This window comes from Barbatula barbatula (assembly GCF_947034865.1).
Source record: "Barbatula barbatula genome assembly, chromosome: 25".
Classification (NCBI taxonomy): Eukaryota; Metazoa; Chordata; class Actinopteri; order Cypriniformes; family Nemacheilidae; genus Barbatula; species Barbatula barbatula.
This window is the reverse complement of record NC_136788.1, coordinates 3,309,153-3,319,617: the sequence shown is the minus strand read 5'-3', so window position 1 is coordinate 3,319,617 and position 10,465 is coordinate 3,309,153.

Genomic DNA, 10,465 nt, shown 5'->3' with positions numbered 1-10,465 from the left:
GCAGAGCAGAGCAGAGCGGTCTCTTTATTATACCATTTGCATCGTAGGCCTATAGCCTATTCAGGGAAGGTTTACTTAGATCAGGATTACGTCTTAGTTAAACTATGATATTTAAGTCGTTTTTAATAAACATCATTAAAAAATAAACATGAGTGTGCGTCTTGAGACTAAACAAATGCACTGATATATTTTAAGATTCCGGACTGTTGGCTTAAACCCAGTCCGGGAAACCCCCCTAAATGTTCGTATGCTTTTTATTTTGCTGATAAAAGAATCTGAAGCCATTTTTATGAAAATGTGTTGTCACGCAACTTAGGCTACTGCCCTGAAATATCTTAACATCAGTGCCATTGTTTTGTCTCAAGATGCACCAATAATGTTTTCTTTTAAGGCATTTTTATAAAAGCGACATAAATATCTAAATTTAAGGTAGAGTCCTGGCTTAAGCTAAACCGTGTCTGTGAATTTTGCCTTTGGTTTAAAATGTAAAATAGATGATATGGTGCGATTGTTCGTTACGAAGGTGTAACATGTGGCTGTAGGTGGGTCAGATTCTGGATCATTTTGTAGGATATATAAAATGAATTGCTTGAAGTCTAAGTTTAACATTCAAATAATTGAATACATACAGAACACTTTTGTCGGATGTCTAGTGTCTCTGTGTAATTCAGCCTGATGGGGGCGCTCGAATGTTTGTTGGCTCTGGCTGGCTCTACCATCATGTTGAAATGGAATCGTCTCGGTTACGTATGTAACCTCTGTTCCCTGATGGAGGGAACGAGACGTTGTGCGAACCGACAGATGGGGTTCGCCCTTGAGAACCAATCATCTTCTGACTATTTTGAAAAGGCCAATGAAATTGGCGAATGAAATTTGCATGCCGTGCTCATTCATTCACCTTTTAATGTTACAGTGGAAACATCAACATGGTCTTACCGGCAGGGAAGAGCTCATGGGAGGTATGTGCGGGATGCCGCAAGGTGGATGTCCACCTGGGGAAGGTCAAGGCTTCCAGGAGGGGAACAAACTCATGACGGAATCTCAGACGGAACCACCCTGCTGGGGGGGTTACTACGTCTGGAGCACTGAGGTCGGTTAGAGCTACATGAGGGTAACTCAGCTTGGGCCCGCCAAAGGTGGCTGCTCCACTCAGCCCGCTGCCTTGAGTGCTTAGTGATGGATGGACTGCCTATTCTTCGCCCGAGGGGAAAAAAGGGAGGCAGATGATAGCGCACTGACCCACCTAAAGAGGGGGATGGCGCTTTTCACAGGCGCACGCCCTACCGGCCGCCGGTCTCACCTGGTGTTACCCTGTAAGACTCGAGCTGACACCGGTTCCACACGGAGGTTGTAGAACCTCGCGAAGGTGTTGGCCGTAGCCCAACCCGCAGCTCTGCAAATGTCTGCCAGAGAGGCGCCCTGAGCCACTCCCCGACGAGGAGGCAACACCCCTAGTGGAGTGTGCCCTCACTGCCAGCGGGCACGGGCAGTCCTGAGATCGGTATGCCGTTGTGACGGCGTCCACGATCCAGTGCGCCAGTCTCTGTTTGGAGACAGCCCTCCCCTTCTGCTGACCTCCGAAACAAACAAAGAGCTGCTCAGAGCTTCTGAAGCTCTGCGTGCGGTCCACATAGAGGCGCAAGGCGCGTACTGGACACAACACGGATGGGGTTGGGTCTTCCTCCCCGGTGGGGAGCGCCTGCAAGTTCACCACCTGGTCTTGGAAGGGAGTGGTGGGAACTTTGGGCATGTAGCCCGCTGACTTAACTGCGTGGCGGTGGCGCAGCTCAACGCACAGTCGAGGTAAGAGTGCTGAGGGCTGCGCGATTTTATACTCAGCTTTGCGTGTCGCCACGACGCAACGTCGAGTTGCCAAACACCGTCCAGTGGAGAGTGAGTGCGGCTGAAAGAAAGACACAGAGAGAGAGACAGCTCTTTTTGTGAGGAAGTGGGCGCTAGGCCCCGAGAAGGGCCCAGCAGATGTTGGGACGGGGCAGGGACCGTCCCTTTCCGACCAGCCAGCGATGGAATCGGGTCCGATCTCCCCGGGTCCGGCTCGTCAGGAACACTTCTGCTTCCGCGGCAGCTGCTGACGAGACGGTGGTCGCTTCCTCGCCGTCCTCTTCCGGGGGGCCGCCTGGGGAGGGGGCACCGTGGCCGGGGCTGACAATGAGGAAGGCCGGGGCTGCTGGGAGGCAGACGACCTGCGGGACCTCGGCGTCCGGGTCATGGCGGGGCAGGATGTGCTTGATGGCCTCCATCTGCTTCTGCACTGCCGAAAACTGCAGAGAGAAGTCCTCGACAGCGTCACCGAACAGCCCTCCTTGGGAGATGGGAGCATCAAGAAAGCGAACCTTCTCGGCTTCCCTCATCTGTGCAAGGTTCAGCCAGAGGTGCCTCTCGTGGACCACTAGTGTGGACATCGTCCGACCCAAAGCCTGTGCCGTCACCTTAGTCGCCCGGAGGGCGAGGTCAGTGGCAGTGCGGAGCTCCTGCATAATCTTTGGGTCGGTCTTACCCTCGTGGAGCTCTTTCAGTGCCTTGGCCTAATGGACCTGCAGGATGGCCATGACATGAAGAGCTGAGGCAGCTTGTCCAGCGGCGTTGTAGGATTTCGACACCAGTGATGCCGAAACCCTACACGGCTTAGACGGGAGTCTAGGTCGAGATCTCCACGTGGCCGCCGTCTGCGGGCACAGGTGCACTGCGACTGCACGTTCCACCTGAGGGACATCGACATAGCCTCTAGCTGCCCCACCATCGAGGGAAGAGAGGGCGACAGAGTCAGCTTGACGGGAGCGAGCCGAAAAGGGGGCGCCCCAGGTCTTGCTGATCTCCTCATGGACCTAGGGAAAAATGCTACAGGGGCCGTGCGCGGCTTGGAGTCGCGCTCAGACCCGATGTACCAATTATCCAGCCGCGAGCGCTGGGGCGTGAGCAGTGTGGTGCACTGCAGCCCGATGCTCGCGGCGGCCCGAGAGAGCATGGCTGACATCTCGACGTCAGGGCCGTGGCCACTGCGGTCGCAAAGCGGGAAGCAGACGAGGTGGTGGCTGGCTCCCGTGACCGCAACGTCTGTATAGTCAGCTGCCGAAAGCTGCCTCAGCGTGTTGGATGCCCAAACAGCTGACGCAGACATCGTGTCCATCCCCCTCCTCGATGAGGGAGTCGCAACCACGAGAGCAGCGGGACATGCCACGCTGAAGAAATTTGCTCTTTTAGAAATTATCTCTTTCTCGAACACCTCTGGAACTGCTGAAACGCCGGGGGATATGATCACTGGAAGGGACAATCCGCTGCACCATGTCAAGATATCAGCTTCGTTAGTCATTCGATGCGAAGGCTCCGAAGAACAAAAGGTGAATGAATGAGCACGCCGGCTCCCCTTTTATACCCGGATATCCGGGGGCGGAGCCCGGCATGTAAATTTCATTCGTCAATTTCATTGGCCTTTTCAAAATAGTCAGAAGATGATTGGTTCTCAAGGGCGAACCCCATCTGTCGGTTCGACACAACATCGAGAGACCGACAGAAAGGGAACTTAAAATACACACAACTATGTTTTATTATTGTTTTTGGCACGTTAAAAAAAGTTATCAGAACTGGATTGGGGACTTTGGGTTAATAAAACACAAACATTTAATATACCATTTTTGGTTATGAAATATTTTATTGTTTATTTTGATTTAGCTTTCTAGAATGTAGACCTTCTGTATATTTACTGCAGGCTTGTCCATATATACCCCATCCTTCTGTATATTTACTGCAGGCATGTCCATATATACCCCATCCCTTGCCTTCGCGGCTTTGTACTCCCCATTTTGGGCAGTGTGGCGGAGGGTACAGATCCAGGATCAGCATCACCTGGGAAACAGCCTGACAGCTAATGCTGATCGCCCACACCTGATGCTGATTAGCTGCCGGGCATATAAACCACACTTACACATCACTTGAGGAGCTTGTACTCCTCACTGCTAATACTGTGTCTTCTCTTCCTATAGACTCCAGCGAGTAACGGAACCACAAAGGAATCATTTTTGCACGAGCACGGACTGGCAGGAAATTGGTTGAACACGAGCACCTCGGGTTGTCACCAGTGGATTGAGTTTTTCCCCATGTGTGTAAATAAATTCCCCTTCGGAGTTGTTTACACCGGCTGTCTTGTGTCCATAGTGTTTCTTACCCTGCCACAGCAGGCAGGTCTGGGACCAGCACCCAGAATGGCTGCATTACCTCCAATCCCCTTCCCCATTAAATCTTGCGTGTTCCCTTTGTAAAGTTGATTATGTGCTTTATGTCGCAGAGGTGTTTTTTTCCTGTCTCACTACTGAGCATAGTCTGGGGGTTGCCTTTTTTTTCTCCTCCCCTCTCATGTCATGCTGTATTTTTTCTTAAATTCACGGTCTTCCTGTCCATCCCCCTGTATAGGCTAATTCCGTTGTATTGTAAAGTACAATGACAATAAAGGCATTCATCATCATCATCATATGTGTATAATGTATATTGTTTTTTTTAATACTTTGCACTGTTTGTCTGCACTACATACTGTCAGTTAAAGGGGTCGTGTGACACAGCTTAAACAAGTATTATCGTTTCTTTTAGATGTAATGCAATGTGTATACACGTTTAAAAACACTGTATTTTCCTCATACCGGGAATGTTTGTATCTCCTCTTTGCCCCGCCTCTCTGAAACGTGCAGATTTTTAACAAAGCTCTTGCTCTTGAAAAGCGAGGCGTGCTATGATTTGCCAGTTCACCAGTGCGTAGTGATTGGTCGAGTACTGCAAGTGTGTGATGGAAATGTAACGCCTTTTATGATATTTGGAACATCAGGTTCCAAAGCAATTCTACTGAGAGGTACACCCATCTTACTTGAGTTGAGTTGTCTTTCAGACCAGGCTGCACTTCCATTTCTGGCAACAGATTTACCAAGTAGGGGTCCCCGCAGGTTTCAGAAATGGGCCTGCCGAAAGGTATCTTAGCTCAAATGTGCTCTTTTTGGCAACTGAGTTGACCAATCAGCGTTATCTCCACAAACATGTGATTTATTTTTAAACAGGATAGAAGGTCGCAGTAAGGTTTCTCTGAATGACCTACCCGAGAGGTAGGACTCAAACCATTGCAACACCATTCCAGAGACACCCATAGCACTGAGAGAAGCCAGGAGGATGTGATGATTCACAGTGTCAAAAGCAGCAGACAGATGCAATAGTATGAGCACAGATGACATGGATGATGCTTTTGCCAGTCTCAGGGCTTCGATGACTGAGAGCAGTGCAGTCTCTGTGGAATGACCGGTCTTGAAACCAGACTGATTGCTGTCCAAGAGGTTGTTTCGCATGAGAAAGGAGGAGAGCTGGTTGGACACAACTCGCTCCAGGGCTTTGGCAATGAAGGGAAGAAGGGAAACAGGCCTGAAGTTTTCTAGCAGTGTAGGGTCGAGGGTGGGTTTCTTCAGAAGCGGTGTGATGCGGGCCTCTTTGAACGCTGTGGGAAATGTCCCAGTGGTGAGCGAAGAGTTGATGATGTGGGTCAGAGCAGGCACAACCGTTGGAGAGATGGGCTGGAGGAGATGGGTGGGGATGGGATCCAGTGGGCAGGTGGTAGGGTGGTTGGAACCAATGACCTTGGAAACATCAGCTTCAGACAGAGGAGAAAAGGCGGGGAGCACACAAGTGTCAGGGATGTGGGCAGTTCCGACAGGTGGTGGCGTAGAAAACTGGTAACTTCTTAGGTACTTGCTAACTGCTAACTGCTGGACAGAGGAGAGAAGAGAAGGTTTTGAAGAGCGTGGGAGAGTCCGGAGAGTTGCAGATCTTCGAGTGGTAGTAATCTGTTTTTGAAGAGGTCACGTCAACAGAGAAAGTAGAGAGAAGAGATTGGTAGAGAGAGAGGTCAGCAGGGTCTTTTGACTTGCGCCATTTTCTCTCAGCTGACCGGAGGCTGGTGCGATGCTCACGCAGTACATCCGATAACCAGGGAGCCGACGGGGATGCACAGGCTGGTTCAGATGCAAGAGGGCATAGGTTGTCCAAGCAGGATGAAAGCATGGAACACAGAGTGTATGTGGCATTGTCTGTATTCAAAAGAGAGAGCTTATCAGCGGGGGGGGGAGTGCAGAGAAGACAGCAGAGGAAAAACAGGAGGGAGGGACCGCAGGTTGCGCTGGGAAGTGACCATCGGTAAGACATCTGCGATGTCCGGAGCAGTGAGGTCGAGGGTGACGAAGAAGTGATCAGACGTGTGCAGCGGGGGTTACCTGAGAGTGATGAGTGGAGCAGTACCTTGTGAAGATCATATCTAGATGGTTTCCAGACTTGTGGGTTGCTGATGTGGAAACCTGGTCGAGGAGAAATGATGCGGTCAGGTTGATGAAGTCGGATGAAGTTTTGTAGAGTCGCCACGTCCTTCGTCCAGCTCTATCATCACAGTATTTGTCAGGTCTGGGCATGGACTGCATCTTGCCCGCTCTGGTAACCTTGGACTGCGTCCTTCCCGCTCTAGTAACCCTGGAACAATGAGACAAGACTGGCTGAGAGTAGAGTACTGTTCTGCACTCTTTGAAAGCAACAAATGCATCAGTTGTTTTTGGAAGTGTTCCTGGTTCCGGTTGATCTAACTAGTGCAGCCTAAATCTTTGGAATATATATTATGATAGTGTAGTGTATGCAAGATTAAAAAGATGCGTCTTTAGTCTAGATTTAAACTGACAGAGTGTGTCTGCCTCCCGGACAGTGCAGGGTAGAATGTTCCAAAGTTTAGGCGCTAGATAGGAAAAGGATCTGCCCGCCTGCACTTGATTTAGAAATTCTAGGTATTACCAACTGACCTGACACCTGAGAGCGTAGTGCACGTGATGGACTGTAATACGTGAGAAGTTCACTCAAGTAGTGAGGAGCTAAACCATGCAAGGCTTTATAGGTAATAAGAAAGATTTTAAAGTTAATGCGATGCTTTATAGGTAATCAGCGCAAGGTTGACAGAACCGGGCTAAAATGCTCATACTTTTTTGTACGTGTAAGAACTCGAGCTGCTGCATTTTGGACCAGTTGGAGTTTTTGTAATAGGCCTGCAGGGCAACCACATAATAGTGCGTTACAGTAATCTAGTCTTGATGTCATAAAAGCATGAATAAGCTTTTCTGCATCTGATGGTGACAGCATATGGCGTAGTTTAGAAATATTTTTAAGATGGAAAAACGCAATTTTACAGGTGTTGGCGACCTGGTTCCTCAATGACAGAGTACTATAGAATAAAATGCCAAGATTCTTTGCTGTAGATGAGGGTTTTATGGAACATCCATCAATAGTTTATAGTACTATCAATAGCAGTATTCTTGGTTGTTACGTGTGGCGGTTTTCGGTCCAATAAGTAACACTTCAGTTTTGTCCGAGTTCCTTAATAAAAAATTGCTACTCATCCACTGTTTTATATCGACTATTATATCGGACTTGCGATTTGCGTGATACCTCATTGTTTATTGCTACATATTGAAAACGGTCGCATAAATACGATCTAAGCCATTTCAAAGCTATTTCCTTAATACCGACATAATTTTCGAGTCTATGTAGGAGCGTGCTGTGGTCAATGGTGTCGAATGCAGCACTAAGATCTAGCAGCACCAATAAGGAGATACAACCTCGGTCAGACGCCATAAGCAGATCATTTGTAACTCTAATCAGAGCAGTCTCTGTACTGTGATGTGCTCTAAATCCAGACTGGAAATCTTCATTAATCTCATTCCTTTGGAGGAAGGAGCATATTTCAATTGAGACTACTTTTTCCAGAATTTAAGATAAGAAAGGTAGATTCGAAATAGGTCTGTAGTTAACTAGTTCTCCAGGGTCGAGATGTTTTTTTCTACAAGGGGCCTTATAACAGCCACCTTAAATGCTTTAGGCACATGTCCTAATGTCAGAGAAAAGTTAATAATGCTAAGTAGATGATCTATAATTTCTGGGAGCATCTCTTTCAGTAGATTTGTAGGTATAGGGTCTAGCACGCATGCAGTTGATTTAGATGATCTGATGATTTTAGAGAGTTCATTGTGATCTATAGTAGAAAATAATCGCAAATTCTCCTTAGGGGCGCTGTAGTTAGTAGTTTGTTCAGAGGGTTTCACTTCTGGGTGCATAGTTAAAAAAATTCTCTAATATCTTGGATTTTATTTGTGAAATAGTTCATAAATTCATCACTGCTATGCTGGTATACAGAATCAGAAGTCTCTGAAGATTTATTTTTGGTTAATTTAGACACTGTATCAAATAAAAACCGAGGGTTATGCTGGTTTTCTTCTATTAGTGATGAAAGGTAGGCGGATCTAGATGTTTTTAGGGCTTTCCTGTATTTTCCATGCAGTACGAAATACCTCTAATTTCGTTTTCTTAAAGTTGCGCTCCATTTTTCATGCTGCTTTCTTTAGAGCCCTAGTGTGTTCATTATTCAACGGTGTGGGGCTGTCATTTTTAATGTAGTTTCCGAGATGGTGGCATTACAATTTTCAATGGTCAAGTCAAGATCTTCAACGTTATTACTTATGCTAGAGATTTGTGACAATTCAGGCAAATTATCAAGAAACGCACTTTTTGTAGTCGAACTTATTGTTCTACAATATTTGTAACTTGGAGTTTGATTTGCCACCATAGGGTAGTGAAGCAAGCATGATACCAGATAATGATCCGAAATGTCTTCACTCTGCTGAAGGATTTTTACGTCGTCCACATTTATACCGTAAGACAGTATTAAATCTAAAGTATGATTACGAAGGTGAGTGGGTCCTGACACATGTTGCCTAATGCCCATGGAGTTAAGAGTGTCTTTAAAAGCCATTCCTAAAGCATCTGTATCATTATCTACATAGATGTTAAAGTCACCAACAACAAGGACTCTGTCTGCAGCCAGAACTAGTTCTGATAAGAACCTACCAAATTCTTTAATAAAATCTGTGTGGTGCCCTGGAGGCCTATAGTGGCAGGAGAACCCTGTGGTACTGCATCCATGGACCTTCTTTTCCCTCAAACTTACACCGGCATAGAGGAACTATAAAATCAGGGACATAGAGCCATTCGCTATCAAACTTGTGCTAGACGAATGGAGGCATTGGCTGTGTCAATCACCCTATCCTCATCTACACAGACCGTAAGAACAGCCAATAACTCAGGGAGGCGAAATGGTTGAACCAGCGCCAGGCCCGCTGGGCTATGTTCTTCTCTCGGTTTCACTTCCAGATCTCCTACCATTCAGGTACCCAGGAAGAGAATTAGTCCCCTGAGCCTATGCTACCCTCTTTATCAATACAATTCAATCGACTTTCGATGATGAAATCACCTCCGCCAATGCCCCCATCGTTCGTTCGCCGGATGTCCACCCAACCGTGTGTATGTTCCGCTTCCCCAACGCATGGCAGCCTCTTGGGCTCTGTTTAGGGGAGTTTCACTGCAGGAAATTTGTGCTGCTGTAAGTTGGGCTTCTCCCATTCATTTGTCAAAGATACTACAGATGTATCAAAGACTGCTGGAATGAACAGAAAAGAGTCAACAGATGCCCTCAGTGCAGATGGACATTTAATTCAATTCAATTCAAATCAATTTTATTTATATAGCGCTTTTCACAATGTGCATTGTTCAAAAGCAGCTTTACAGGGGAAAATAGAAACCTTAAAACACAAAAAAGGTAAAACACACTACATGGTGTTTTAAATAATAAGTTAAATTATTCTAGTAAATAATATATTATAAATGCAGTCTCCCAGTCGTTTATTTAGCATATTTAGCATTTAAGTAAATGCTTTGCTGAAAAGATGTGTCTTTAATCTACATTTAAATTGGGCGAGTGTTTCTGATCCTCGAATAGTGTCGGGAAGGCTATTCCAGAGTTTAGGTGCTACGCATGTGATTGTATTTTCTGGACCTGGTAAGAACTCTGGCAGCTGCATTCTGAACTAACCTTAGTTTTTTTTATTGATGATGCAGGACAACCACTAAGTACTGCATTACAGTAGTCAAGTCTTGAGGTCACAAATGCATGAATAAGCTTCTCTGCGTCAGCAACATATCTAATATAATGCCTATATATTTTACTGTATTTGTTGTAACAGTACATCCTTCAACTTGCAGGTTATAATCCAAAATATTCGGTTTATGTGTCTTTGGTTAGGGTTTTATTAGAATTTAAAAGAAGGAAATTGCAAGTCATCCAATTTTTTATTTCTTTAATGCACTCTGCCCATTTGGATAGCTGGGAGGAATCATCTGGTCCTGATGAGATATATATCTGGGTCTCATCTGCATAGCAGTGGAAGCTAATTCCATGGTTTTTATCAATGTTTCCAAGGAGCAGCATGTAGTGTATATGGAGAATAGCAAGGGTCCTAGAACCGATCCCTGAGGTAATCCATAATTTACTTGCAGTAGATTTGATGATTCCCCATTTAAATGGACAAAGTGATGTCTGTCTGAAAAGTAA